The following is a 22127-nucleotide window of genomic DNA, read 5'->3' on the forward strand; positions in this document are numbered from 1 at the left end:
TGATGAATAACAGGTACAATAAATATTTAATGACAATTTGAAACGCTCAGCCAAGAAACCTTGCTCTTATTCCTCCACGTTACAATCCTACATGGAGTGCGGAGTAATAAAGCATAAAACATAATATTTAACGACATGGTGATGAATAACAATAAATATTTAATGACAATTTGAAACGCTCAGCCAATAAACCTTGCTCTTATTCCTCCATATTGCCATATATTCCTCCACATTTTAGCATGCAAAACATTGCAAATGAACCATAATAGACAATAAATATTAGTATTGAAAACAGGTACAATAAAAGAACCATTACTCATACTAAAAAGCAATATATGGAATGCAAAATATGTATATTAATATTAAAGTAATCTTAGTATTGAAAACATGAATATTATATTCCAAATTTAAATATAGAATTCAAAGTCATAAAATAAATTTAAATATTAAAAGCTAAAAATAACACCTTAATTAATCTCAACAAATAATTATAAATATAAAAATTTAAATAAAAAAAACTATATATTATCAATATAATTTATATTGAAATACATTATCAATTTTCATGAATTGATTTGTGAAATGAAAATGTTGTATAAGTGATAAAAACCAAATTAAGAAACATAACTATATTATATAAATTTCAAAAAGCTAAATTATAATTAGTGCAATAAAAATTAGAATATTACATTATTTCACATTTATTACAATAATATTTTTCTCACATATCATATAACATATATACATTTCCATCATCAAAATCAAATTTTTATTGTCATAAAACATAAAAAATGCCTAATAAACCAAACTGAAATGATCGATTGTCACCTAACACACATGTGATGTCACATAACACACCTAACAATCAAATTAAGAAGCATAACTACATTATATAAAAAATTAAAATAAAAAACTATATATTATCAATATAATTTATATTGAAATACGCTATCAAATTTCATGAATTGATTTGTGAAATGGAAATGTTGTATAACTAATAAGAATCAAATTAAGAAGCATACTTACATTATACAAATTTCAAAAAGCTAAATTATAATTAGTCCAATAAAAATTAGAATATTACATTTTTTCACATTTATTACAATAATATTTTGTCTTGGAGTCATATCATATAACATATATACATCTCAATCATCAAAATTAAATTTTTATTGTCATAAAACATAAAAAAAAATGCCTAATAAGCCAAACTGAAATGCTCGATTACCTAACAGGCATGTGATGTCACATAACACACCTAACAATCAAATTAAGAAGAATAACTACATTATATAAATTTCAAAAAGCTAAATTATAATTAGTGCAATAATCATTAGAATATTACATTTTTCCACATTTATTACAATAATATTTTGTCTCGGAGTCATATTATATAACATATATACATCTCTATCATCAAAATTAAATTTTTATTGTCATAAAACATAAAAAATGCCTAATAAACCAAACTTCAATGCTCGATTGTCACCTAACACCCGTGTGATGTCACATAACACACCTAACAATCAAATTAAGAAGCATAACTACATTATATAAAAAATTAAAATAAAAAACTATCTAATACCAATATAATTTATATTGAAATACATCATCAATTTTCATGAATTGATTTGTGAAACAGAAATGTTGTATAACTGATAACAATCAAATTAAGAAGCATACTTGAATTATATAAATTTCAAAAAGCTAAATTATAATTAGTCTAATAAAAATTAGAATATTGCAATTTTTCACATTTATTACAATAATATTTTGTCTCGGAGTCATATCATATAACATATATACATCTCAATCATCAAAATTAAATTTTTATTGTCATAAAACATAAAAAATGCCTAATAACCCAAACTGAAATGCTCGATTACCTAACACGCATGTGATGTCACATAACACACCTAACCATCAAATTAAGAAGCATAACTACATTATATAAATTTCAAAATGCTAAATTATAATTAGTCCAATAAAAGTTAGAATATTAATTTTTTTCAAATTTATTACAATGTTTTACAGTGCATAAATGAATTTTGCACACTAGTGCACTTTTAATTTTAAAGTTATTAATCATGATAGGTGTCAATTTGTTATTAACAAATGACATGGTAAATTTTTAATAAATCTTTGTAATTTAGATATGCATGGAAGTTAGTGGTGTGAATTCGATCCATTGATATTGTGGCAACAACGAGAATATGTTGACATCTTTAAATTTAAACTATCCAATTAAATTTTTTAACTAGTAAAAAATATATATTTTATATAATATATTAAAATATTTATTTTCATATTATTTTAATGTTTATTAACAATTTCATTTATAAAATTTACCCATTCAAAGATTAGTAATTCCAAATAATAGATCTTATGATTTTATATAATTTTTTTTTTTAAATATGTTATATATTAATACATCGTATAAATATAATAATTCTATTAATCCAGATATTAATTTGACAATTTAGATTAGTCATTTAATCTTATTCATAACATCGATATTGAAAATACTTATTCACTTACCAATAATATACTTGAAAAATTTCTAGTAACTAGTAAATTAGAGTTAGAATAATATACTTGAAGGGGACCCGAACGATCGTCGTCGATACGCGAATAGCCCAATAGATAACGAGAAGGTAGATGACTCCTCGAGTTTGTTCTGTGGATAACTATCAGAGAGAAGAATGCAATATTATCATATTATTTGTGGTTAGTAGCAATAAAAAGTTGGGAATTGGAGGGTTAAACAAGGTCCGTGTGGCACTGTCGAGCGCCAATAATGGGTTGTACATCTTTGGCAATGTTCCAAAAACGGAAACCAAAATCTCTGTAACCAAAGATTTCAGGCAAGTAGAGGACGGAAGGTGCAGCAGATTCTGCTAATATCAATTATAATGTGGTCATGTTTGTCCAAGGAGGTGCCCTCTGTATCATCTTGGATTATATCAAGTAAATTATATTAATATTTTTAATTTAGCTGTACTAATATATTATCATTTTTATATTTAATGTTATATTTTTTAATAAATGTTTTAAATTTTTATTTAAATATTTTATAATAAAATATTGATTTTAGTTTTTTATTTAAATAATTTATTTTACACTAATACAAATTTATACTATTTACAGTAATTAATTTTATAAAATTCTGTATCCATGACTCGAAAAAATATAAACAGATAATTAATTTAATATAAGACACACTTCACAACCACATTATTTTTTACACGGCACAACTGCACCACAATCTAAGAAAGATACATTTTTATGTATTTTCTCACGAAAGTGGGTCAATTTCTTTTGACCAACTATGCAATATTTGTGGGATTTTCAACCTCTGTAGTAAACTTATTCCAATAGCCATACTCAATAGCAATGGAGAGTAGGTGAATTGCTTTGGATGAACTATGTAATCACAAGTGACTCACACCAATACATACATAAATAAATAAATAAATATATATATATATATATATATATATATATAATTTTCTATTTTAAATACATAAATCTAAAATTAAAAATGCTTCTATTAAAGTCATCAAGATTAAAAGAATAAATTGTATTGCAAAGCCTCACCAAAGTTTTCAATTTTTTTTTGACGAAAGATGCACTCTTAGTGATCTCCATGTTGGTGTAAAATGTGCAGAGAAATTTGGAAAGGCAAAAAATTTCCATGACAAAAACTCAAGCAAATTCCACTTTATATCATGACGTTGAAATTTAAAAATGGTTTCACATATTTAGAAATCATTAGCATTATCAAAATTAGGTCAGGTTACTCAATGTTCACAAAATACAATTTTTTAAACATCCAAATACATTTTAACAATGACTCAAATGAGAAAAGTTAAGCTAAATTAACTAAATTGTCAATAATGTGTAGATGAGTAGATTGGGTGGTGGAGTTTATTCTTGCATAGTCGTAAGTTGGTCATAAGTTCAAAAATTTGAGGATGGAAGCCATTAAAATTCTTTAAAAAAACATTGATATGGAGCGATTATAGATGGATCATTCTCTTCTATCTCAAAGAGGAAATAATTATGCTAAATTAGTCTTCTCACCAACCACAAGCATTCATATTAACCAATCTTTGTCTAAGAGAATGCTAATCTTACTCATTTGTAGCCTTATGACTCTTCTTATATGATAGAAAATACAGCATAAAAGAAACTCTATTGTATTGCATGATTCTTCTCAATATAAATCCTTACAACATGAAGATTTATCAAATAACTAGTGACCTAGCTATGGTGGGGTCTACTTTAGTTTCCTTCATGAAGACTGTTGAGCTTTATGATAATATGAAGGTTGTGTTTCCATTCAGAAGGAAGCCCCAACTGAGACTTGTAGTTGTGCTAGCCCATCACTAATCTTGATATTTCTTTGGGAACAAATTTCTTTGCAAAATTGTTCCTAGTTGGATTAAGAAATGAATCCACATCTTCCTTCCCCATACATAACTTCATTCATATTACATTGCTTGCAAGGAACAATGCTCCAAGGATCTCCCATGTAGTCACAAATCCATGGTCGCTTGCTATGAGATCTGTCCTCCCTGCAAAACGTTCAAATACATGCATATACATTATGGAAAACCATACGATCTCATGAATAATTTACAACAATCAGATAGGTATAGGACCGATTTTGTTCCCTCCAAGGAAGCTTCCTCCAAAGAAAACCCAAATCCAAGGTAAGACTAGAGGGTGAGATAACCATATAAATAAAAGGAAAATGGGGTAAAAGAAATATAATACATATGGGAAGAGAGGAGACCTACCACCAGTTAGAGTCTGTCTCATTCTCTGCTTGTTGCCATGTAGATGAAGACCCTCAAACAAAACAAATAACAACTTATGTAATCACGTAACAAAGACATGGAAGCCCATTAGGTTTATGAATAGTAACCACAAGAGGAATACTCACCTGTCGGTTCAACTGAGCTGAGTGCCACGACAACTATGGTAAGGGAATATTCCAAGGGAAATCTAGAAGAAACCTATAACAAAAATAGGGTGATAACCCTAAGTAAGTTAGGCTTTGTAGCAAATGTTCCCAAAAAACCTTAAGGAAAATGGAAGAGAAACCCTTACCTCTTTTACCTGTCGACTCGCCGGGGCTTACCTGAAGCTGTTTCCACACAGAAGAGTCGGGCGAGTGTTCTAGTGCTATGTTTGAAATGAAAACCCTAAGGGTGTTGGAGCAGTGCTGCAATGACATTATATAATCACATTGTACAAGAAAAATCCCTCTTTCGAGGTGAATGTGCGACATTAGCAAAACATATACTCCGAGGAAGAAACCCTCTTAATTGACTGTTGTCTTAGCAACTAGACCCTATTGGAAACCCTTGTGAATACTCATTGTCAAGTTGATTGGCCTAGTCAGCAAGTAAAGGCCTAGAGTGAAGAATGTGCTTTTGTGAGAGGGTTGTAGTTAATAAGAACTTGTTTGCACGAAAACCATCCAAGAAAATAAGAAGGTTTGAGCATAGACACAATACTTTTTTTTTACTGTTCAAGTCTTCGTAGAGCCTGAAAAAAAAGAAGAGGAAAGAGGAAACTCTTAGCAACCAGACTGAGAGAAAAATAAAAGGAAAATGCGGTAAAAAAGAATATAATACATATGAGAAGAGATGAGATGTTACCCAGTTAGAGTTTGTCTTGTTCTCTTGCTGGGAAAGGAAGACCCTAAAACAAAAAAAAAAACGACTGAAGTAATCATGTAACACAGACATGGAAACCCTCACCCCTAAAACAAAAAACAAACCACTGAAGTAATCATGTAACATAGACATGGAAACCCTCACCCCTGAAACAAAAAGAAACGACTGAAGTAATCATGTAACACAGACATGGAAACCATCACCTATCAGTACCACTGAGCTGAGCGCCACGATAGTTGTGGTAGTGGAACGTAGTTAAAAATATTAAACAAAGCTTACCAAAGATGGTGTGCACACATGTCTATGATGTTCGAGCAGTTGAGCTCTCCCAGCAAGCTCACCGTGCAAATGAATCGCAAACCCCATGGAAAAATCGAGTAGCTTCTCATTAACCTTAGAATAGAAACTGAAGCATAGGATCAAAACCTTATCTAATCGACGGTGATGCCACCTCCACATATTAAACCAAAGTACATCGAAAAGGCTCAAAAACTTGTATGATAATTGTGATTGGTCTTCCTTGCCGGTCGTTTTCTGTGGCCGATTACTTGATGATCCATTACTAGATTAAGTCCAATGCATGCACTATACAAATTATAGCCATAGATAATGCTTTAGAGGAAGCATATTCCAAGCACATTTAATATATTCTTTTACTTTTAGTTTTTCTGTATTTTTTTGAAGTTGATATAAAATTATGCCATTTCACATGAACATTGAAATGTTTTATTCATGGTTCATACTGAGAATAAAATATTCTTATGACATCTATTGATTTGTGATGTAAACAAAAAATTAAATGAGCACAATGAAAGTCATAATGTTTTTAATTAAAACTAACCAAATAGATATATCTATTTTTACTTTTAATTATACCAATACATTTTGTTTGCATTTAGAAATATTTTATTTTTATTTTAAAGAGGACATGCATTAAAACCATTAAACAATGAATAAATTACATCTCCCTCATGATGGAGAAGAGAATGTCTTATCCAACAATAACTTTAAAAAAACGTTTAAAAAACAATTTTAAATTTATGACAAATTAATATTCAAAATAATATTCTTTTTAATTAATAAAATATTATAAATTTTAAAATAAGTTTAGTAAACTAATTATTAACCAAATTAAAATATTAACTACAATTAAATTTACAAAAATATTCTAATATTTAGACCATTACTTTTAAATATCTTTCGATCATAATAAATGCAAAAATCTTAATTGACTTACCGTGAGTGCGTGACGGTGACATTGTAAGATTGTGAAACTCACTGATGACTCAAAACATTTACATTAAAATAAAGCAAGGATCAACGCTCGGTATGGCCATAGCTCTTAAGAAACATATATCCCTCGGTTTTCATATAAGATAAATAATATTATAATTCATATAAAGTTTTTTATTACGACTCTCCACCTTCTACGCATAATTGGAATCTTTACCTAAAATTACAATGCGTTTGTTGAAGTAACTTTTTCAATGTCCGAGTATTTTCTGAAACGGTTTTGGTGGGTTAAGATTTAACTTTTTTAACCTATACCAAGATTTAAGGATATTTGGTAAAGTGAAAATCTATCCCTAAAAACTATCAGTAAATTATTTCAAGTAGCTTAATTTTCTTTTAATAACGATAATATGTCAGCGTCATTCACAATTAACAACTAAAAATAATTTTCCACATATGAAAAAAATTGTTTAGCTATTACACTGTATATTTATTGCTAGCAGAAGGGAAGACCCGGGGGACGCTGTAGCCAAAAAGCTTGAACGGAATTCCATGCCTTCACTTCCTGATTAGACGGCGCGAGGACAATGATAAATGGCAGAAGTAACACTTATACACAGGTTTCTGGCTATAAACGTTTTGTACATGATCCTTCCATCAATTCTTCCTGCAATTTTCATGAGATTGAGTCTCATTTTCAAATAACTTGCCACTGAAAGAGTGATTTATTTTCAAAATATTATCAACTCATGAGATTGAGTCTCATTTTCAAATAACTTGCCATTGAAAGAGTGATTTTTTTTTCAAAATATTATGTTGATAAATTAATGGAGGTAGGAAGTAGGGTTTGATTTCTTTTTACTTGATAATTACATGTGATTTATGTTGGCTATTTTACTTTTTTATTATGTTATCTTTTATGAAGCAATTACCCCAAAAAAACAATTTCGGTAATGAATGTCATCGTAAGTCTATATAAAGATGTAGAAGTGGGCCCAAACCATCGAGTAAATAGCTACTAAAATCTGCAATAAGAATAAGGGTTGCCGAAAAAAGTTTACAGAATACGAGTGAGACTACTGCAGATAGATTCCAAACATCAAAATACATCAAAATTGCAGAAACTGCTAATTTAAACAATACATTGAATCTTTAAGATTACTATACAAGCCTTCTACTATCTTTTCTGATCACTGTTGTTGAATTTGGTAAACTAAATCAACAAACTCATTTTAGCGAGCTCGCAGATTGATTGAGAGAAGCTTAGGGTATTCGCTAATTGCGACATCGCACTATGGAGAGGGATTCATATTCGAGGGGCTTAATTACATAGGAAACTTTTCTCCGGTTGTCAGCGATACAGATCACCATATATTTTCATTTAAAACTTCGATGAATTTAGATACAGTTTCTTAGATACTTGATTTAAAACGTTGATCCATTTTGAAAACATAGGTAGTCGAAGTTGTGATTGGAATTTTAAAGCATTCTGAAAACACGTACTTTTGATTCAGAACTTTGATCCATTTTGAATATTTAGATTTTTGTATTATTAGAGAATTTGAAAACAAATAAACTATTATTCCACCGTGTACAGAAAGTGTAGCCACACCCAATATTTTTGCTACAAGATCAATGTTAGTCTTGGAGGGTCCATGAAGGAGATTCGTCCATCCACGTTGTCTACTTGCATAATTGTAGCGGCCTTTCAAAGTCTGTCAGAGCCAACACCAAAAAAGTTTGCAACTTGTTACATTTTTAAGGGCCCTTTTTAGGTAACACTTTTCCTGAGAGGTCACCGAACGAGTCAGCTGCAGCCGTGCTTGCAATTTGCCTTTTGCAGCTGCGATGTCGCGCCCCCAATTATTTTTTCCTTAAATTGGTCGGGTGCGGCACCACCTAAGTAATCAACTTTTTCCATTGTTAGTTTACTTTACGAACTACGCCTTCAACATTCATTATAAACATGAATTATATTATTAATGTGCGGAAACCATTAATAACAAGATAGAACAACAATAAGAATACAAGCGTATGCAAGAGAACTTCTTTTATTATGTATATGAGAATTTGTACAATGACCGGGAGTTGGGCTCAATCGGCGTTCATAACCAAGGTCAGGCACCTGCCCGTGCAAGAGCGCACGGCGGTCACACCTCGCCTTACCCAAATATACAACAATACAATATACAAGACTTTGCCCGAATGGGCGGGCGCGCCCGTGCACACCCGCACGACCCACAAACGAACTTGCGTTCACAACCGAACTCACACCCACAACCGGCGGGCGGGCGCCTCACTACGCCCTCCACCCGCACCTCCAACCGCCTACACGAAGTGCGCCCATGTCACCTTGCCCGGCTCGGCGGGCGCATCACCTATGCACCTCAAGCTGTGGCTTTTATGCGACTTCGCACTTCACCTTAGAGCGATGGATGATCAGCGAAGTTCGATGTCCAAATGACCAATCGTTCCATGTGTTTATACGCCTCCATGGTGTGGCGACCTCACCCGCGGCCGACCCACCAAAGCGCCCAAGCCGACGCGCTCAAACGATGTGCAATGCCCCTCTTACAAGTCGGCTCGCCCTTCGTTTGCCACGCCCAACTTGCCATATAAAAGGAACGCCAATCTGCCTGCGCACTCATTACAACCGCGCCTCATCTTTGGTCGCTCCTCACACTGTGCGTTAGTCGCATTTTGGTAGGAGAGCGCACGCCTGGCAGCCCGATGACCGCAGGATGTTACATCCTCCCCCACTGGAAATCATTGTCACCCTCGACAATCCCGACTGCCTCAAAAGCTTCCTGTCATACTTCACAATCTTTTCCTTCCATCTCCAAAGTTAGTCCTCCGATTCCCAGTGTTCTTCCTCCGGTGCAATCTTCCATCTGACAAGAAATTCCCGCTTCATGTGGCAACCAATCCCTGTAGTTCTGAAGCTCAAAATCTTCTCCAACTCCAGTCCTGGCTTGTCCACAATCCCGGCTGGTCCTCTCGGCGGCTCAGCTCTCTCCGGATGTTCAGCGTCAAGTCTGCATCTCTTCAATTGACTCATGTGAAAAACTAGATGTTTCATGTGCATATGGTGTGGAAGCTCCAACTCATAAGCAACTTCCCCCACTCTCTTCTTCACTCGGAATGGTCCCTCATACTTCCGTGTCAGTTTGCTCGCAGTCCCCTTGGCTAGCTGAAACTGCTCCCCAGTAATTCTGAGAAACACCATATCTCCCACACTGAAGTGCGCATCCCGTCTTCCTCGATCAGCATATTTCTTCATCCTCCTTGCAGCTTCGTGCAAGCACAACCGTGCTAACTCCAAGGTCTCATCCCAAGCCTTCATGAACTTTTTTGAATGAGGACTCCTCAAAAAACCTCCTTTCACTACGGTATGCGGTGCAACCGGCATCTGTCCATTCACCAACTCAAATGGACTGTACACCATCATAGAACTCTTTTGAATATTGTAGCTAAACTGAGAAATATCCAAGAGTTCAAGCCAATTCTTCTGATCAGCCGTCACATAATGTCTCAAGTAGTCCTCCAACAGTGCGTTGATCTTCTCGGTCTACCCATCTGTCTGCGGATGGTAACTCGAACTCATCAACAACTCTGTCCCGACTAACTTGAACAATGTGGTCCAAAATCTACCTATAAAATGCAGATCTCTATCTGACACAATGCTCAATGGCATCCCCCAATACTTCACTATGTTCTTAAAGAACAACTCCGCAGTCCGCTCGGCTCCACAAGGCATCTTTGTAGGAACAAAGACAACATACTTGGAAAAACGATCAACCACGACCATAATCCCATTATACCCCTGAACCTATGGCAACTGAGTGATGAAGTCCATCGAGACACTCATCCATGGTCTCTCAGGAATCGGTAAAGGCTGCAACAGTCCTCCTTGTCTCTGAGTATCTGATTTGTCCTGCTGAAAAATGATGCACGTATGTACATACTCCTCCACATCCTCTCGCATCTTCTCCCAAAAGAATCCTCTCTCCAACAATGCCAAAGAACGACGCATCCTTGGGTGGCCAGCCCATGGCGAGTCGTGGCACTCCTTCAAAAGGTGCCTCCTGAGTCCAGATGACTTTGGAACATAGAGTCGGTTTCTGAAGAACAAGAACCCGTCTCGTAGAAAGAAATTTCGTGTCTTCCCCTCCTTTATCTGCTTCACTATATTCTGCGCCAAAGTATCGGTTTCAACACTTTCCTTGATCTTATTCTGCATCTCTTCTGACATCTGAACTTGACTCCTACTCCTAGCTGCCCGGTCTTCTCCCTCCAATGCTGCAAGTTGTCCCTTCCTGCCAAGGGCATCTGCTACCGCATTGTGCCTTCCAAGTCTATACTCGATAGTCATGTCGAATTCTGCCAAGAAGTCCTGCCAACGATCTTGCTTCGCAAAAAGCTTCAGTTGTGATGCAAAATAACTTGCTGCAACATTGTCAGTCTTGACAAGTAACGGCTTCCCAATCAGGTAATACCTCCACACATGAAGACAATGAATGATTGTAGTCATCTCCTTCTCATGGACCGGATACCTTCGTTCTCTATCCTGCAACTTCCAACTCTCGTACGCCACCGGATGTCCATCCTGCATAAGAACCCCTCCTATGGCAAAATCCGAAGCATCTGTGTGTACCTCAAATGGTCTCTCGAAGTCAGGCAACTTCAGTATCGGTGTTGTAACCATCCTCTTCTTCAAATCATCAAATGCCTTTTGACATTTTCTCGTCCAACTCCACCTCTTGTCTTTCTTCAATAGGTCTGTCAGTGCCGATGTCACCTTGGAGTACCCCTCTACAAAATTTCGTTGGTAGTTGGTCATGCCCAAAAATACCCTCATCTCATGGACATTCTTCGATTCAACCAAGTCCTCAATCGCCTTCACTCTGCTCGACTCCATCTGTATGTACCCTTGCCCAACAATATGTCCAAGGAACGGAATCTCGGTCTGAGCGAACACACACTTAGACTTCTTCAAGAACAACTGATTTTCCCTCAGTGCCTCGAACACCATCGCCAAGTGTTTCTTATGATCCTCCATGTTGTCACTAAACACCACTATATCGTCCAAGTACACTACTACGAACGAATCCAAGTATGGTCGTAGGATATCATTCATCAAAGTGCAAAATATAGCAGGAGCATTGCACAACCTGAATGGCATAACAAGAAACTCAAAGCTACCATACCTTATTACTATCGTGGTCTTCTTCTCGTCTCCTTCAGCTATCCGCACTTGATAATACCCATGCCTCAAGTCCAGCTTGGAAAACACTCGGGTTTTCGTAAGCTTGTCAAAGTAATCAGCAGCCAATGGCAAAGGATACCTGTTCCTTACCATCTCCTTGTTCAGTGCACGGTAATCATAGCACATCCGTAGCTCATTCGAATCCTTCTTCCGCTGGAACAATACCGGAGCTCCATAAGGGGACCTTGAAGGTCTAATGAAACCTGCATCAGTTAACTCCTTTAACTGTTGTTTCAATTCCTCCAACTCAAGTCTTGACAACTGATAAGGTGCTTTAGCCGGGGGTTGCTTTCCTGGCTCAAGCTCAATGCTATGGTCCACTGCACGCCTTGTTGGAAGTTTCTTTGGTAGCTCATCAGGCATCAAATCCGCATACTTGGTCAGCACCTCGAAAATCTCGGCTGGAATAGGCATCCCCACTCCATCAGCTTTGACTCCCTTGAACATCACCGCATATCTCTCCATATCTGATTCCTTCATAGCCTTCTCCAAACTCAGTGCCGAAACATGCTGCACCTTGACTTCCCTCCTTTGCCTATGAGTGGGCAAAGTCCAAGTTTGTGACTGTCCAACCAACACCACCTCATCACAGAAGGGGACAACAATAGCCTTGTTTCCCTTCAAGAAATCTTGTCCGAGTATCATATCGAAGTCGTTCATCTCCATCACTGTGAAGTCCAACTGACCCTTCCAGTCTTTTATCTGCACAGGTACTTCGTGTACCAAACCCGCCACTTTAGCTCTAGAGTTCACTGCCTTGACTTCCACATTCGATGGGAAGATCATCAGTCCAACCTCTTTTGCCAACTGTGTCGTCATAAAGTTATGAGTGGCCCCCGTGTCCACCAGAGCTTGAATGGTCTTGCCATGAACCATCAAGTCCACGAAACCTAGACTGTTCATCCATGATTTCTCCATAACTTTTCCCTGCATACATGTCTGTTCTCTGCGTTCATCCAGCTTCTTCAACCCTGAATCAGCTTCACCTGTCATGAGCAACCCTGCTCTGATACCAATTGTCACGCCCCCAATTCTTTTTTTCTGAAATTGGCTGGGTGCGGCATCGCCTAAGTAACCAATTTTTTCCATTGTTAGTTTACTTTACGAACTACGCCTTCAACATTCATTATAAACAAGAATTATATTATTAATGTGCGAAAACCATTAATAACAAGATAGAACAACAATAAGAACACAAGCATATGCAAGAGAACTTCTTTTATTATGTATATGAGAATTTGTACAATGACCGGGCGCTGGGCTCAACCGGCGTTCATAACCAAGGTCGGGCGCCCGCCCGTGCAAGAGCGCACGGTGGTCACACCTCGCCTTACCCAAATATACAACAATACAATATACAAGACTTTGCTCGAATGGGCGAGCGCGCCCGTGCACACTCGCACGACCCACAAACAAAATTGCATTCACAACCGAACTCACACCCACGACCAGCAGGTAGGCACCTCACTATGCCCTCCACCCACACCTCCAACCGCCTACACGAAGTGCGCTCGTGTCACCTTGCCCGGCTCGGTGGGCGCATCACCTATGCACCTCAAGCTGCGGCTTTTATGCGACTTCACACTTCACCTTAGAGCGATGGATGATCAGCGAAGTTCGATGTCCAAATGACCAATATTTCCATGTGTTTATATGCATCCATGGTGTGGCGACCTCACCTGCGGCCGACCCACCAAAGCGCCCAAGTCGACGCGCTCAAACCATGTGCAACGCCCCTCTTACAAGTCGGCTCGCCCTTTGTTTTCCATGCCCAACTCGCCATATAAAAGGAACGCCAATCTGCCCGTGCGCTCATTACAACCGCGCCTCATCTTTGGTCGCTCCTCACACTGTGCCTTAGTCGCATTTCGGTAGGAGAGTGCGTGCCCAGCTACCTGATGACCGCAGGACGTTGCATGTGAGGTCAGTTTGAATTGCCGGTCTGATACCTGGGATTCCTTGTCTCTCTTGTTCTATTGCTTGACTGGTGGTGGGACAGCTTCTACGCTCGCTTTTATTCAGCAAGTAGTTTAATAAAGCTATAATTTCATAATGAAAATAATGAAAATTTTAGTTGGATTTTAAAAAATATAGCAGAAATTTTTGGAAATTTTAGTTTTAGTTATTTATTAATTTCAAAATTTTGGATACTCCCAAATTTTTTAAAAATACTAAATCTATTTTTATTATAAAAAACTATTTAAACACTTCCGAAATTCAATTTCTTTAATTTTAGTGACACAAAAATTTGACCATCCAAACAAAATTGTGAACGCAGTGGACAACGCCCTCATTTATTCAGACTCATGAGGTTTTCATTTTTTCCCAGCCATGTTGTTGGTGGCTAACTAGATATTTATTTGCCTTGAAGAATTATTTTAATTATTTTTATTAATTAAAATTATAATAAAAAATGCGTTAATTATGAGATTTGATTATAGATAAGTTTAATCTGAAATATTAAATAAATATATATTTTAAATAACATATCAAAATTTTAATTTCTATATTATTGTGTTGTTTATTAACAATTTCATTTATAAAATTTACCCCTTCAAAAATTAGTAATTCCAAATAAAACATCTTATACAGATTTTTTTTAAAATATTTTATATATTAATAGATAATATAGATATAATAATTTTATTAATCAACATGAAAAAATTATATTAATAATAAATTTAATTTTAGTCATGTACATTGAAAATACTTATTCACTTACAAATAATATACTTGAAAAATTTCTACTAAATTGTATAAGAAATTCAAAAAATTAATACTAAATAATTATTTTAAATTAATTATAAAATAATTAAATATTTTTTTAATTTTATATTATGAATATTTAAATTCTAAAATAAATATCAATGTGAATGATTGAAAAGACAATCATTTTATATTAAAACTTACAATTATATTTTATATTTATATAAATTATTATTTATTACAAAATAATTTGAGTATATTATTTTTGTAAATTTATTATAATTTAAATTTTCATTTAAAAAACCAATTTAACCATTCTTTTGTGTTTGTAATTTCTATTTATTTTAATAAAATTTTAATAATTATTTTATTAAGATGAAAAAACCTAAATCCTTATAAAATATAAATCTCTTAAATATTAAAAAATTCAATTTATATGTTAAATCACACTATAAGTCTCATCAACAAAACAAACTTTTAAAATTCTCCAAACCCAAGAGTGACATTACAATTTTGACCATGTATAAGGGTCAGATGAGTCAAATTCAAAAGGACATGAATGATCGTCTTCGATACACGAATAGGCAAATCGATAATGAGAAGGTAGATGATCCTGCTCCAGCTACTCCTTGAGTTGAGTTTGTTCTGTGGATAACTATGAGGGAGAAGAATGCAATATTATCATATTATCTATGGTTAGGGGCAATAAAAAGTTGGGAATTGGAGGGTCAAACAAGGTCTGTCTGTCACTGTCTAGAGCCAATAATGGGTTGTACCACTGTTTCAGAAAACGACGTGTTCGAAAGAGACTCGGCTGAGTTGGTCTGAGTCATGCCCCCATCGAGTTGACTCAGCCTTCGAACTGGAACGGCCAACTGGGTTATTACTGAGTCGGCCGAGTTGTCTAACGACTCGGCCAGCTCAGTAATAACCTAGCCAGCTCGGCCGAGTCCGAGCCTACTCAGCCAACTCAGTGACAGCTGCCCAAAAAAACGAGAACATCGCGGTTTTTTTTTTTGAAAATTGTTTTTTTGGTACCCGAAACCCATTTCTAATTTTCCTTCAGGTTCTTCGGGGTCCATTCCCCTCTCCTAAACCCTATAAAACCCACCCAACCCCTCTCATTTTCTCACAGCCATATCATTGCATTTGAGTGAGAGTTTGTGAGGAGTTGTGGAGTTTGCTTTTGGAGCAGTAGTGAGGAGTCTTGGGCAAGTATTGTAGCATGAGTGAGGAGGTTCTTGGGCAGCCATTGGAGCAACATTGAGGAGTTGGTTTGTTGGAGCTACCTTGAAGAGGCAGTTTGTGCCTACAGGTATTTTTTTTCACTTTTAAAAATCTATTTTATGCTTATTTATTTTTTTGTGCAAATCTGGAAATTGAAAATAGTGTTTTCTGTGAAAGAAATGAAAATTGAAGCAATGTTATTTTTTTTGTTTTCATTTTCATATTTTTTCCTTTGATTTCCAAGTGAAAAAATGGCACCTAGAGTGAAAGATGTTGCTTGGGCACATGTTGAAATGGTTCATAGTCAAATAAATTGCAATCTCTTCCATAGAAAAATTAAGGAAGGTCATCGAGGCATTAATATACTAAAAACAACTCTTGGCGGGGATTAGAGGCCAAATTACTCCATGTGAATCACTAGAAATTGGGGAGATTATGAAGGATTTGTTAGCCGACTTTGAGAAGTTTAAAGAAGAAAAGGCTAGGAAAAAAGAGTTAAAGGCTGAAATTGGGAGGAAGAGGAGTATACAAAAAATGTCGGCTACTAACCCCCATTTTGATTTTGAGGGTTCTTCCTCTATCCCTTGTACTGGTGCATCCAACCCTTCCGATATGTTCCTCCCTCTTTGGAGTCTATTTAAAGAAAGGGTAAGGGTAAAATGAAAAAGAAGGGTGATATGAATATCAAAATTTATTTCACTGTCACACCCTCCTCTCCATCAAATGCACTTGGTCTTCAAAATAGTAGAACTTTGCAGCCCACTTTAGATGACCATTGGAAGAAAAAATTGAGGGAGACTACTTGTGATTACATATGTAGATGGTGGTATGATGCTAATATCCCCTTCAATGCTTCCCGTTCACCATATTATGAGCCTATGTTTGATGCCATACATGCTGCTGGAAAAGGATTCAAAGGCCCTACTATGCATGAGATAAGGGGGTATCGTTTTCAAAAAGAAATTGCCTCCATTAATGAGTCTTTGAAAGATTTCAAGGACTCATGGGAAAGAATAGGATGTGCCATCATGTCAGATGAATGGATTGATCAAAGGAACTGTACCATCATAAACTCTTTTATCTACTGCCCACAGGGAACCATGTTTCTAAAATCAGTTGATGCATCTGATAAGGTAAAAGATGGACAATTGTTGTTTCAGATATTGGATGAGGTTGTTGAGGAGGTGGGGGTCACTAACGTCGTTCCAGTCATCACAGATAATGCCTCTAACTATGTTCTTGCTAGTAAATTGTTAGAGGAAAAACACAGAACCATCTTTTGGACCCCATGTGCTGCACATTGCATAGACCTCATGCTTGGGGATATTGGCAAATTAGATTGGGTAAAAAACACTGTAGATCATGCCAAAAGAATAACAAAATTTATCCACAATCATTCATGGACTTGCTACTTATTTTTTGACATTGCAGTCTATGCTTTCACAACATAGAAACTTGCAAAAGATATTTTCCAATGAAGAATGGAATCAAAGCCAGTGGTCTCACAAACAGGAAGGCAAAGAATTGAAAAAGAAAGTGAATGAAGAAATATTTTGGAGAAAGGTAGCAGAGATTGTGAAGTTTGCTGAGCCACTGGTTAAGGTGTTGCAGTTGGTGAATGGGGAAAGATTCGCTGTGGGCTTCATTTATAAGGATATGGATTAAGCAAAGGAGCAAATAAAGAGGGTATACAAGGATAAAGTGGTTAGGTATGGGCCCATTTGGGCAATTATTGATGAAAGATGGAACAATCAACTCCATCACCCCATACATGCAGCTGGGTATTTTTTGAACCCACGGTATCATTATAAGGTTAAGGGGCAGGTTAGAGATGGATTGGTTGACTGCATTGATCACATGATCCCATTGGAGTGTGATCAGTTGGAGATACACTGACAGGTCACAACCTTTAGCATAGCCACAGGTACCTTTGGGAAGAACCTAGTAGAGATTGCAAGGGAAGCAAATGAGTCTAGTAAACAAAAATTTCAATTTTAAAATTTTTAATACTTATTTTGTTAAATCATTTATAATTTGAAAGTTGGATATAATTTGTAATTTTGTTGAGTTAAGTCATTACACTCCTATGTATTTTGCATCACAATGGTGGGAGGCTTTTGGTAGCCATTGTCCTGAATTGCAGAAGTTTGTAATTCATATTTTGAGTCAAAATTGTAGTGCTACTAGGTGTGAGCGAAATTGGTTTGTCTTTGATAGGATTCACATGAAAAAGAGAAACCGTTTGGATAAAAAATGGTTAAATGATCTTGTTTATGTCCAATACAACCTCCGGCTCAGATGCAACCAATTGCTAAACAAAAGACTTGATTCAGATCCCATTGTGTTGGAAGACATTGATCCAACATCAGATTGGGTAGTGGAGAGTCATCCAGCAGAGTTTGATTCTAATGAGGATATTGATTATGATTTAAAAATAGTGGCATCACTCGAACATAATGTTCAGTTGAATGAAAATCCTGATCCAACCTCAGGGCTAACCCCAAGTCCTCCAATTGTAGACGCTTCCTCTGCTCAGCCACAATAGAAGTGCATATCTCATCTATCTCAGCTTGCAGCTACTCCACAGCCTGCTACTGCTACCACTTCTACAATTGCAGTTGGAGATGATGATGAGGAGGATCCATGGGCTGGCCTATCTGATTATGATCCATAGGTTGAGCTAGATGATCTTGGCTCCTCTAGCAGTAGCCAGTAGTACTAGTCACAATTTACTTTTGTTGTAGAGGCCATTTATAGCCTCCTTTGTTATGTGTTTTTGTTTTGATCTCTATATCATCATCATGTATACATGTATTGGACAATGCACTGGGTGCCATTTGATATAATAGATATATTCATTAGCATACTTTGATAATATGTTGTCTTCTATCTATATTATAACGTTGTGTGTTTGGAAACATGAATGAAAATATTAAAATTATTTTTTAGAATGACCAAGTCATTGAAATCGAGTCAGCCGAGTCGATACCGAGCCAGATTCATAGTCAGAGTCGACCCTTGGCCGAGTCGGAGTTTTAAAACACTGGGTTATACATCCTTGGCAATGTTCCACAAACAGAAACCAAAATCTCTGTAATCAAATATTTCAAGCAAGTGGAGGATGGAGGGTGCAATAAAATTTCCTAATATCAGTTAAAATGTGGTCATGCTGGTCCAATGAGGTGTCCTTTGTCTCACCTTGAATTATATCAACTAAACTATATCAATTACATTAACATTTTTAATTTGGTTGTGCTAGTATATTATCATTTTTATACTTAATGTCATATTTTTTTAATGAATATTTTAAATTTTCATTTAAAATATTTCATAATAAAATATTGATTTTAGTTTCTTATTTAAATAACTTATTTTAAATTAATTATTTACAATAATTAAATTTATAAAATTTTATATCTATGGCCCAAAATAATATAAATATATAACTAATTTAATGTCATAAGACACACTTCACAACCACATTAATTTACACGGCACAAGTGCAGCAAAATCCAAGAAACAAACATTTTTATGTATTTTCGCATGAAAGTGGGTCAATTTCTTTTGACAAACTATGCAATATTTGGGGGATTTTCAACCTCGGTAGTAAACTTATTCAAATAGCAATGGAGATTGGGTCAATTTCTTTGGACGAACTATGTATCACAGGTGACTCACACCAACACATGCCAGAACTATATATATATATATCCTTGAAAAGATTGAGAAATTGGATCATTTTCTGGTTTAAATACATAAATCTAAAACAAAAAATGCTTCTATTAAACTCATTAACCTTAAAAAGAATAAACTGTAGTGAAAAGCATCACCGAAGGTTTCAATTTTTTTGACGAAAGATGTAGTTTTAGTGAACTCCATGTTGATGTAAAATATTTAGACAAAAAATGCTTCTATTAAACTCATCAACCTTAAAAAGAATAAATTGTAATGAAAAGCATCACCAAAGGTTTCAATTTTTTTGACGAAAGATGCAGTTTTAGTGAACTCCATGTTGGTGTAAAATATTCAGATAAATTTGGAAAGGCAAAAATTTTCCATGATAGAAACTCAAACAAATTCCCCTTTATATCATTAAGTTGAAAGTTAAAAATGGTTTCACGTATTTAGAAATCATCGACATTAGCAAAATTAGGTCAGGTTACTGAATGTTCACAAAATACAATTTTTTAAACATGCAAACACATTTTAACAATGACTCAAATGAGAAAAGTTAAACTAAATTAACTAAATTGTCAATAATGTGTAGACGAGTTGATTGGGAGGTGGAGTTCATTCTTGCCTAGTCGTAACTTGGTCATAAATTTATAAATTTCACGATGGAAGCCATAAAACTTAAAAAAAAAGGATTCAGGTAGCGCCATTATGGATGGATCATTCTCTTCCATCTGAAAAAAGGAAAAAATTACGCTAAATCAGTCTTCTCACCAACCACAAGCATTCATGTTAAGCGATCTCAGTCTAACAAAATGCTACTCTTACTCATTTGTAGCCTTATGACTCTGGTTATATGATAGAAAAAACAGCATAAAAGAAACTCTGCTCTATTGTATGATTTTGCTCAATATAAATCCTTACAACATGAAAATTTATCCCATAACTAATGACTTAGATATGGTGGGGTTTACCTTAGTTTCCTTCCTGAAGACTTTTGAGCTCCAAGATAATATCAAGGTTGTGTTTCCATTCAGAAGTAAGCCCCAACCGAGACTTGTAGTTGTGTTGGCCCATCGCTAATCATGACATTTCTTTCAGAACAAATTTCTCTGCAAAATTGTTGCTAGTTGGATTAAGAAATGAAGCCACATGTTCCTTCCCCATACATAACTTCATTCATAGTACACTGCTTGCAAGGAACAATGCTCCAGGTACCTCCATGTGGTCACGAATGCATGGTCGGTTGATCCGAGATCTATCCTCCCTACAAAACGTTCAGATACATGCATATACATTATGGAAAACGATAGTCTCACGAATAATTTACAACAATCAAATAGGTATTTGACCCATTCCATTCTGTGCGAGGAAGCTTCCTCCAAAGAAAAACCAAATCCAAGGTAAGACTAGAGGGTAAGATAATCATATAAATAAAAGGAAAATGGGGTAAAAAAAATATAATACCTATGGGAAGAGAGGAGACCTATCGTCAGTTAGAGTTTGTCTCATTCTCTCCTTGCCGCAATGTAAATGAAGACCCTCAAAGAAGATGAAGAACACCTTAAGTAATCATGTAACAAAGGCATGGAAACCCATTAGCTTTACGAATAGTAACCACAAGCGGAATACTCACCTATCGGTTCAACTGAGCTGAGTGCCACGACAACTATGGTAAGGGAATGTTATGAGGGATATATGCAAGAAACCTATAAGGACAATAGGATGATAACCCTAAGTAAGTTAGGGTTCATAGCAAACGTTCCCCAAAAACATTAAGGAAAATGCAAGAGAAACCCTTACCTCTTTTACCTGTCGACTCCTTGGGGCTTACCTGAAGTTGTTTCCCCGTAGAAGAAGAGTCAAGCGAGTGTTCTAATGCTATGTTTGAAATGAAAACCCTAAGGGTGTTGGAGCGGAGCTGTAATGACATTATATAATTACATTCTAGAAGAAAAATCCCACTTTTGAGGTGAATGTGCCTTAACAACTAGAGCCTATCAGAAACCCTTTGGAATACTCATTGTCAAGCTGACTGGCTTGGTTGGCAAGTAAAGACCTAGAGCTTGAAGAATGTGATTTTGTGAGACGGTTGTAGTTAATAAGAAATTGTTTGCGTGAAAAACATCCAAGAAAATAAGAAGGGTTGAGCATAGACACCATACTTTTTTTTACCATTCCAATCTTTGTAGAGCCTGCAAAAAATAGAAGAAGAAAGAGGAAATTGTTAGCAACCAAACTGATAGATAAATAAAAGGAAAACACGGTAAAAAATAATATAATACATATGAGAAGAGATGAAACCTACCACCAGTTAGAGTTTGTCTTGTTCTCTC

This window comes from Pinus tabuliformis, chromosome 9 (genome assembly GCF_031772625.1).
Source record: "Pinus tabuliformis cultivar Carrire ecotype Pingquan chromosome 9, CPIR1, whole genome shotgun sequence".
NCBI classification, from domain to species: domain Eukaryota; kingdom Viridiplantae; phylum Streptophyta; class Pinopsida; order Pinales; family Pinaceae; genus Pinus; species Pinus tabuliformis.